Source organism: Sphaerodactylus townsendi, linkage group LG17, assembly GCF_021028975.2.
Source record: "Sphaerodactylus townsendi isolate TG3544 linkage group LG17, MPM_Stown_v2.3, whole genome shotgun sequence".
NCBI lineage: Eukaryota > Metazoa > Chordata > Lepidosauria > Squamata > Sphaerodactylidae > Sphaerodactylus > Sphaerodactylus townsendi.
The window spans coordinates 4,115,934-4,126,463 of record NC_059441.1 but is presented as its reverse complement, the minus strand read 5'-3'; the positions used below and the strand labels follow the sequence as shown (position 1 = coordinate 4,126,463).

At 51.3% G+C, this 10,530-nt stretch overlaps 1 long non-coding RNA gene across 1 annotated transcript; it reads right to left on the bottom strand.

Moving 5' to 3' along the window:
* Positions 1 to 226: 226 nt before the first annotated feature.
* On the bottom strand, positions 227 to 1,815 carry LOC125446136. Its single transcript, XR_007246372.1, has 3 exons — positions 1,800 to 1,815; positions 1,263 to 1,365; positions 227 to 284 (listed from the first exon to the last, which is right to left on the bottom strand). It is a non-coding gene; the product is annotated as an uncharacterized LOC125446136 (long non-coding RNA).
* Between the last annotated feature and the right edge of the window lie 8,715 nt (positions 1,816 to 10,530).

The following is a 10,530-nucleotide window of genomic DNA, read 5'->3' as shown; positions in this document are numbered from 1 at the left end:
CACCTCCCCAAAGGTAAGCGAAGGCTGAAAGAAAAAGCAGATTCCCTCATCAGACGTCATGTCAGGCAGAGATGCCCTTCTGGGAGGGTGCAGGAAGGAGAGTTTGGCTTGTTTATAAAGAGTGGCGTTCAGAGCCTCTTGCCTGAGACCCTCAGCACCAACTGCAGGAGGAAAGCCCACCTGAGAAAGGAGGGGGGACCCACTCTCCCTCACCTGGACTGGAGGTGCCGCAGCTGTTTCCACACCTCCGCAAAGAGTGCGGCTCAACACTGGCTCTTCACTGCCTGCGAGGGGGAGACAATCGGAAGAAAGGGAATTAGCCTCCACTTCCTAATATGTTTGCTTGTGTGGACTGTGCTTCTTGCAACGCTGTCTCCTGGACTGTGAAACCTTGCCCTGTGTACACTCAAAAAGAATTGTAACACTTTGTAGAAAGTTGTGGGAGAGGCAGAAGACAAGCAAAAGGGACTCATCAGCTCCTGGGGGGCTGCAAATGCCACTGACACGTTTTCAGCTTCTGTGAAACTAGAAACATGTCCTGTGAACACTGGAGCTGGAATATCTGAGAGCATCTCAGCTGGATCAGACCAAAGGCCCAGACATGCTTTTTCCCACTAGGTGAGCCCTTGCACACGCCCTGAAGTCCAGGCTGGTGGAACAAAAAGACAGAGGCCAAAATGACACTGGATGGCACCTTGTCGCATCAGGTCAAAAAACCAAACCTGAATTGAGGTCATCAGGAAACTGAGGGTAATATCTCCTGATTCACAAATGTCACATTTGCAGAGGCAATTTCAACGTGGCATCACATCCCCCCCGAGGCCCTCCCCACAACCTGGCATCACTCATCCAATGCTCTGTTTCCTACAGCGGCCCCGTCAGATGTCCCAATAAGCATGAGCCTAAAACACATTTGCCTTCTGCTCCTGGCCCCTCGCAACTGGTTTTCACAGCTGTGCTGACCAGAACATGCAGGTTTTCTTTAGTCACAAGACTGAAGAGCCCAGATGCGATTTGTCGCCCCCCCCCCCCACTTTTTCAGCGAGCTTGAGTCCCTTTGATGGAAAAAAAAGGGATAGGAATATTGTAAATCAATGTGAGGAACTGCCCCCATGAATATATCTAATCCTCTTTTACAGGCATCCCAACTATGGAAGACTAACTGCCACGAGTTGGATGAAGAAACTTTTTTCTTGGCCAGAACTCTCTGCCGTCGAATTCACTGGGTGCCCCCATCCCACCCAGACACACTGACTCCTTACCAGGTGAGACGGCATCGGGGGTATGCCCCTGGGCCAGCTCCCCTTCCTCCCACAGAGCTCCTTCCATCTGAGAGAACTTTGCTTCCACCTTCACACCTGATGTCTGAAACAGAAGCGAGGGAGACAGTTCACAGATGGAATGGACAATGCCAAGGAATGGATCCTGCCCCATTCCCAGACTCTGCATCTTTCTATAAGCAGACCTTTCAACCCTGGTGAGTTATCTGGAGGGATAATAAATTCCTTAGAAGCGGCTGCTGAAGCAACTTGTTAAACCTCCCATTTGGATGATTAAAACTTATTTATTTATTCCTGCCTTCCTTCGATTTATTGGCCGCCCTTTCCCTGAAGGGCTCAGGGGGCTCACAACTATAGAACACATCAATAAATTACATAATAATGTTATATAAAACCAACCACAATATTATATAAAACCAATATTATATAAAACTTGGACAAATATCAGACAGGTAAGCCTTAGGAGAAGGCCAAATATTGTTGTTTGAATTGGACATACCTGGAAAGACGAGCCCTCACCTGTTCTGCCTGCCTCTTCTCCTCAGCCTCACTCAGGAGGAAACCCTCGGCCAGGGCCACCGCTTGGGAACTGGTCTCCGGCCCACATCCTCTGACCCAGCGCTGCATTTCCTGGGGCAAGATGGTCAGGAACTGCTCCAGGATCACCAGATCCAGGATCTGCTTCTTGGAGTGCCTCTCCGGCTTCAGCCAGCTGTTGCAAAGTCCATGGAGCTGGCTGCAAACCTCTCGGGGTCCGCCAGCCTCGCCATAGCGCAACTTCCGGAAGCGACAGATCTCCTCTTCCATCTCGTTTCCCTTGTAAAGGGTCACCTCTTGAGTCTTCTCCCTGTAGGAAGGGGGGTGGAGAGGCAGTGGGCAACATACTTGAAAAACACAAAAGGCAGTGGAGATATCTGGTGGATCAGAACAAATGTTCCTTCTGTAGTTTGTAATATCATTTTTCTATATTATGCACCCAGCTTTTAAAGATACACCTGTTTTGTTTTTAGAAAAAAGTGACTCTGTCTGCCTCTTTAATGATGCTACAAACTTGCCTACGATTAATTTGGAGGTCTTTTCTGGGGACGGGGTAAGGAATTGTGTCTCACCACGTCCACCTCCACAACACTGTCTAAGCGTAACTTCTATTTAATTCAAAGCGGGGTATCAAAGGGTATTTAATTCAAAGCAGGATATCAAAAATTAAAGAACTAAGGAAGTTCACATTTGAGAAGCGTCAGATAACATCCATTCAAAATATTCACAGCAACCACCACCAATAGCTAATTAATAATATTAATCTGTAGTTTTGTAATAATAATAATAATAATAATAATAATAATAATAATAATAATAATAATAATAATAATAATGGACTCTGTCCCTTTGCCACAAAGCATCTTTAATGTGTGCATTCAGGACTGGGTGGAGGTCAGTCTCTTTAGGAACAGATATTGAAAAATCCACCCGCAGAGCTGATTTCGAGTCAAAAGGGGCAGAGCTGGGGAAAGTTCATCGTATCCTAGGTTGGGGGATTAGAGCCAGGAGGGTCCACGGTCTCCCGTGGCTCCTGGAGGGTGAGAACATAAGGAGTACATAGAGGATGTGAAAGCAATGGCCTTCTGCTGCTGCTGCTCCCGAGCACCTGGTCTGGCTAAGGCAGTGATTCCCAACCAGGGTTCCGTGGTACCCTGAGCATGTGCCAGGGGTACTATGAGAATGCTACCGCCTGCCCCCCCCCCACCGGAATCAAATGAATTTTGAAGGGGGGGGGGTTGGAAGCCTCATAGGCTTCCTTTAAACAACACTGAAAAACAGCATTGTTTTATTGCCTAAATTCGGTGTGGATTGGGTGGGGGTGTATTTAAAGAGAGCTCTCCCTTTAAATCCCCCCAATCCATGCCAAATTTAGGCAAACAAACAACACGGCTGTCAACACTCCCCTCCCCTCCCCCTGCTTGCCACTCCCCCCACCTACAGGCCAAAAACAGGAAAAAAACCTTAAAAATGCAAAAAAAAAATCAAATGAACCTCAAGGATACCCTGAGATATGAAGAGTGAGGTCAAGGGTACCGCAACGTTGAAAAGGTTGGGAAACACTGGGCTAAGGCATTTGCAATCTCAGATCAAAGAGGATCAAGATTGGCAGCCAAAGATCAACTTCTCCATAAATCTGTCCAAGCCCCTTTTAAAGCTATCCAGGTTAGCGGCCATCACCACCTCCTGTGGCAGCATATTCCAAACACCAATCACACATTGCGTGAAGAAATGTTTCCTTTTATTAGTCCTAATTCTCCCCCCGCCCCCCAGCATTTTCAATGTATGCCCCCTGGTTCTAGTATTGTAAGAAAGAGAGAAAATTTTCTTTCTGTTGACATTTTCTACCCCATGCATAGTTTTATAGACTTCAATCATATTCCCCCTCAGATGTCTCCTCTCCAAACTAAAGAGTCCCAAACGCTGCAGCCTCTCCTCATAAGGAAGGTGCTCCAATCCTTCAATCATGCTGAGGCACCATTCCTGGGGTGGTTTGGGGTAAGGGGAGAAGATTTCTGGGGACCCTGAGCTGAAATGCAGGAAAAGCCCACTTGCATGGTAGGAAACCCTGAAGGACGTGTGGGGTGCGGCACCTCACATTCTCGCTTCTCTACAGTATATCCTGTTTCCCTCCCCCTCGTAACCCGCACAGCCTCTTCCCTTTCCCTGCCTCATTCTCCGATTCTTAGCCATTCAACACCCTACTTTTTCTCTGCCCCCCCCACCTTCAGCTTTCTCTATTATGTATTTACCTAGTTTTAGCCTGCCTTTCTCCCCCAGTGGGGAGCAATAGAGCCTCTCTCCCTTTTTTATCCACGCAACCATCCTGTGAGGTAGGCTGGAAGCACAGGGACGGCCCATTCAACACCCTACTTTTTATCTGACTTGTCCTGTGGTGAGAGGAACGGGAGGGTTTGGGCCCCACAGGCATCGCCCCGCCTTTGTGCCCTGGGAATATTTTTGCCCTCTGCTCGGGCCAATGTAATCAAGCCAGGTGCTTCATTCAGTCCAACAAATGCATCCTGTCCTGGGAATGAGATGACAGACTGCCGTAAAATGGGTGGGGGACGGGCGGCAGGGGGGCACCTAGCCAAGAAGAGCTTGGATTGGTCCCTGCAAGGATCGTCAAAGCGGCTTCCCATTCTCCCCGCCCACCACAACGGCCACAAATTGGAGGTGTGCCTGCTGTCAGGGGTGCAGTTGTTAAGCTAGCAGCACCAAACTTTCAGAGTATCTTTAGGAGAGTCTCCTGATGATACCTCCCAGGTTGGGTGAAGTTTGGTTCAGGGAGTTCAAAGTTATGGACCCTCAAAGGTGTAGCCCCCATCTCCTATTGGCTCTTATTGGAAACACCCTCTTTGGGAGTCCATAACTTTGGACCCCCTGAACCAAACTTCACCAAACCTGGGTGGTATCAGTAGGGGGCACCTAGCCAAGAAGAAGAAGCGGAGTTTGGATTGATACCCCACCCTTCCCTCCTGCAAGAAGCCTCAAAGAATTGTCGAAGGCTTTCACGGCCGGAATCACTTGGGTGCTGTGTGGTTTCCGGGCTGCATGATCCTCTGAAGATGCCAGCCACAGATGCAGGCAAAACGTCAGGAGAGAATGCTGCTAGAACATGGCCATACAGCCTGGAAACCACACAGCACCCAAGCCTCAAAGAGCTTTCCATCCTCCCCCCCCCCGGGCACCTGGAACTGGGCAGGACACGAGGGGACCCCCCCCCCCCCCCCCCCCCCTCAAATGGGCACCTGGGACTGGGCAGGACACGAGGGGACCCCCTCCCCCCCAGTCCATTCTCCCAACTGCAGGCTCCCCCTCAGAAGGCCAACCTCTTTAAGCCCGCAGGCCCCTCTGGGGGGTTGCAGGGAGAGGGTGAGAGCCCCCCCACCCATCTAGCCCCACAGCAGGCTAGAACAGGGGAGGGGGAGGGGCCTCGCGGCGGTTTTGGCGGGAAACGCCGTCGTCTGAGGCGGCTGCGCAGATCCCCCCCCCCACCCGCGCGGCCCTTTCCCGCCTTTCTCCTCAGAGCCTCGTGAGAGGGGGCGGGGCTGAAGAGGGGGCGGGGCCTGCGAAGGCGGGCTCCACGTGGAGGTCGGTTGGGGCCGCTTCTCCCGCTTCCGGGAAGGACCTACTGCCGTGTGGGGGTGGGGTAGGGACGGACAACCCCCCCCCCCCCGCCAGCCTCTTCGACCCCTCTCGTCCTCCAGGGGCGGCTGGGAGGTCCCCTGGATTCCCAGGGCGAGCCAGAGCCAGCCAGGGGGCCCTTCTGCGTGGGGGGGGGGGGAGGAGGGGGCTCACCCCCCCCCTCCACGCCTCCTCCTGAGCTCAGCCCCTTCCTGTTGACTTTGGAGAGTTTGAGGGTGACAAAATGATTAGTAACCCCAAGCACCTGAGTACAGCAGGAGGGCATGCATATTATTCTTATGCACCCATTCATACAGTATTTGGATGGGTGCATTTATTTGGAGGGGTAGCTGTGAATGTCACAGGGTGTTTGTTGTGAGGGGGGAAGGGAAAGGAGATCGTAAGCCCCTTTGAGTCTCCTTACAGGAGAGAAAGGGGGGAATATAAATCCAAACTCCTCTTCTTCATCTTGGTTGCCCTCTTCTTTACATTTCTCCAGCCTATCAGGGGTCTGCAAGCTGCGGCTCTCCAGATGTTCATGGACTACGATTCCCATCAGCTAATTGACGATGCTGGCAGGGACTGATGGGAATTGTAGCCCATGAATATCTGGAGAGCTGCAGGTTGCAGACCCCTGCCATAAAGGGTAGGCAGATGGCAAATCCCCAAGGAGAGAATTGGCCATGCTGGCAGGGGCTGATGGGAATTGTAGTCCATGAACATCTAGAGAGCCGCAGGTTGCAGACCCCTGGGACTCTAGATGGACTACTGGTCTGATCCAACAGGGCTGTTCTTAGGTTCCTTTGTTCCTATGGGGTGGGACAGATATTAGAAGGGAATCAGGCCTGAAGAAACAAAATCAAAGCATTGAATATGGCAGCAGATGAATCTTTGGTCTGATCCAGCTGACCCCGTGCAGGTGGAGGTGAGAGATGGAAAGCCTGTGACCTGGGGGTGTTGTTGGTGGGGTGGTGAGGACATCATTTGGGGCCCATGGAGAGAAACTGAAAAAAAGATGCCATAGGAGCAGCAGTGGCGTAGGAGGTTAAGAGCTCGGGTATCTAATCTGGAGGAACCGGGTTTGATTCCCCGCTCTGCCGCCTGGGCTGTGGAGGCTTCTCTGGGGAATTCAGATTAGCCTGTGCACTCCCACACACGCCCGCTGGGTGACCTTGGGCTAGTCACAGCTTCTCAGAGCTCTCTCAGCCCCACCTACCTCACAGGGTGTTTGTTGTGGGTGGGGGGGGGGAAGGGCAAGGAGATTGTCAGCCCCTTTGAGTCTCCTGCAGGAGAGAAAGGGGGGATATAAATCCAAACTCTTCTTCTTCTTCATCATGCTGGGGGGAGTAAGTCCCTCCCAGTCTCTCATAAGACTTTAAAGAGAACCCTGCATACTCCTGCCTGTTCCTCCCTGGTCATTTCAGTATTTGTGTTCTCTAATGCTTCGCCAGCACACATCTGTTTAAATCTTCATTTCCCTTTTTTGAACTGGGCATTCCATATCTGAGCGTACATTGAAAAAAAAAAAACACCCCACCCCAAAGACTTTCGCTACTAAATATATTTTAAAAACATTTTTATGAATGCGGCCCTGTTTTCCTGACTCCGGTCTGTAACCTCTCTTTGTTCCCCATCTGCTGGATTCTGATAAAAGGAGATTCCTCCTTTAGGAACACATTTGCATTTTAAAAAAATTTTTACGGAGAGCAGTGGGGGAGAGTTTGTTGCGCCCTTGGTAAATATCCCGTGTCATAAAAAACTGAATGTGCGTATTCTGGAGGTTTTCCTCTCTGACGACTCAGATTCCCACTAAAGTCACTGGTGTGTAGCCATCAGTTCCCGTAACTCTGTGAACAGACCGTTCTGTATCATTCAGGGGTCTGCAACCTGCGGCTCTTCAGATGTTCACGGACTACAATTCCCATCAGCCCCTGCCAGCATGGCCAATTGTAGTCCATGAGCATCTGGAGAGCCACAGGTTGCAGACCCCTGGTATAGTTAGCAGGTATTGCTGTTGCAGTTTGCAAGGGATGCTTGGATCCTTTTTAAAATCTTGGGGACATGTCGACAGGTCTTCAGCAAGACGTGATAGAGTTGCCAACCTCCAAAATTGGAACTGATCTCCCGAGAGAAAACCAAATCTCCAGGAATGTCTGGAACTGGAGTTGGCAACCAAACCTCCTTGGGGCAGAGAAACGCCAGGATTGGCTCTTTACTTCAGACAGAATTGGTTTGTTGAAGAAGGAAACATTTAGTGCCGCGTTGAGGATCGCAACCTTTTGTGGCTGGCCAGTATCACATGGGAGCCGTAGGTTGCAGACCCCTGGGACTCTAGATGGACTACCCAAGAAGGGGGAAACAGAACAAAAAGTGGGTCCCCTAGATGGCAAAGGGGACTCCGAAACTGGAGGAGTGGAAGGGGCACCTCAGTCAGCGGCTGGACACTCCAAAAGCCCGGTGGAACAACTCAGTCTTACACAGTGGCGTATCTGCCTAGGGACAAGGGGTATCTCTTGCGCCACTCTTCTGGTCACGTGGGGGGCGCAAAATTAGCCCTCCCACGTGACCAGGAAGTCCTGCTGTCTTGTCATTTTCGCATGCCAATGACGAGACAGCAGGACTTCCTGCTGCCTCCAAGCACCCTGGACCCTGCCCTGGACTCCCCCCTCCCCTCCTTTCCCCCCTGCCGGCTGGGAGCCCAGCCGGCAAGGGGAGTCTGGGGGGGAGGTGGGCACCCTAGACCTTCCCCATGTCCATCGTGACATGGGTGGGGTCGAGGGCAGTGGGGGCGGCGCCTGGGGGCGGGCAGAGCCTGGGGGTGTCCTGGAGACAATTTGTCTCCAGGCGCCATTTACCCCAGGTACGCTTCTGGTCTTACAGGCCCTGCGGAATTCACCAAGATCCCACAGGGCCCGGACATCTGGAGGAAGAGTGTTCCACCAGGCAGGGGCCAGCCGCATCACTGAGGGGCCAGGAACCACCAGCAAATTGGCCTCTGCTGAACACATTTCCCAAAGTGCCCCCATTTCCCAAAGCGCCCACAGGTTCAGTGGGGACAGGACTCATGTCCCCTTGAGATAATCACCAAATGGTGTGTGGGGGCTGACAACTGGAACATGTCCCCAATCTGTCACAGCAGTGGTATCAGCACTGTTATTTTTTTTATTGGGGTGTTCTTAAAAAGAAAGGCAGGGGGAGGGAGTCCTAATGCACCTTATATCCTTTCTTTCTCCCCCACGGAGACCCAATAACAGCTCAGAACACCCACAAAAAGTACAACCGTGTTGGGGGGGAAAAGAAATAAACAGGTTCTAAATGCAGAGCACATCCCCCCCCCCTCTCTCTCTCTGTGCCGGGAGATTTTGCTAATGGCAAAGAAACCCTTTGGCTCCCAACCTTTGGTCCTCATCCTTCACTTTGTGGGCTCAGTTGGCAACTCTGGATTGGGAAATTCCCGGTGTTCTGTGCGGGGCGGTGAATCGGGAGGGTGACATTTGAGGAGGGGACACATCTCAGCTGGGTATAATGCCATAGCCCACTTTCCACGGCTGCCATTCTCCAGGGGAGCTGATCTCTATAGTCTCGAGATCTGCCATAATTCTAGGGCAGGGGTAGGGAACCTGCGGCTCTTCTGCCCTTGCACTGCGGCTCCACGAGCCGAGCCGCTGGCCCCATCCTTGCCCGCCCTGCAGGCAGCAGGGCGGGCGCACCAACTGCCCACGGTCGGCTGGGCCGTGCCGCGGGCTTCCCCTCTCGCCCGCCCCATTGGAGCGGGGCGGGCGCTTTCCCGGCGGCCAGCAAGGCCAAGCCGCTGGCTTCATCCTTGCCTGCCCTGCAGGCAGCAGGGCGGGCGCATCCATGCGCTTCTCAGAATGAGCGGAGTAAAAGGTTAAAAAAAACCCTACCATGTTTCCCCGAATATAAGACAGTGTCTTATATTAATTTTTGCTCCCAAAGATGCGCTATGTCTTATTTTCAGGGGATGTCTTATTTTTCTGCGTTCTGTTCGTTGGGCATGCTTCCAAACAAAAACTTTGCTATGTCTTACTTTCGGGGGGTGCCTTATATTTCGCACTTCAGCAAAACCTCTACTACGTCTTATTTTCAGGGGATGTCTTATATTCGGGGAAACAGGGTATATATATAGTGTTATCTTTATTTTAAATGTCAAAAATTATTTGCGGCTCCAAGTGTTTTCTTTTCCCGTGGAAAACGGGTCCAAATGGCTCTTGGAGTGTTAAAGGTTCCCTACCCCTGTTCTAGGGGATCTCCAGGGAGCACCTTGAAGTTGGCAACCCTAGGTAAGGCCCTAAATATTTGCAACAGGCCTGCATCTTACAAGTTGCCATTCCTCTTCCCATATTTCCACTTCCTGCAGGATGCAGTATAGAATAGAATATTCCACCCCCATAAAATACACTTTCAGTTTTAGCCGGCTGTGTCACATTTTGCATTTTTGCTGAAAGGAAAACCCCCTCCTTTTCTCCCAGTGGGACTGAAAAAAGAGCACCAATGTCTGATTTTACGTCAAAGTTGACCTGTCGGATCAATTAATGTTGCAAGAATCACAATGATGATGAGAAGAGGCAACGGCTGAGGGGTTTGGCTTAATGGCCTTTCCATCCAACCACCGTGCTCCAGGTCTGCCCGAGTTAGCCAACGTTCTTCTCTCTCTTAGCCAGATTTGCTGTCCTTAAGAGAGGAACCTCACGTTGCAGACAATATCTAGGTTTAAAGGCCCCGGGAAGGCTGAAATCCAGCGCTGGGGCATGTGATTTGAGTGTTCTAAAATGCCAAGCAGACAGAGGCCCCGTCTAGGGTGGAAAACTCTGGTTTTGGAAGCTCTCGTGTTCTTTTGCCTCAACTAGGAGCGTCCTCTACGAACCCCGTTACTAACACGGTGCTCTGGAGCCTGCCGTCTGCTTTCTCCACTGAAGAACAAAGTGCTTTTGGAACCCCCAGATTTACAGAAAGAGAGAATTTGCATGCTGGATACAAATGACACCATAGCAAATAGGAGTAAATGAGTCACATGGGTGAACTTTCCATCCGCACCTCTTTCCCTGCAGCGTCTACAACCTTGACT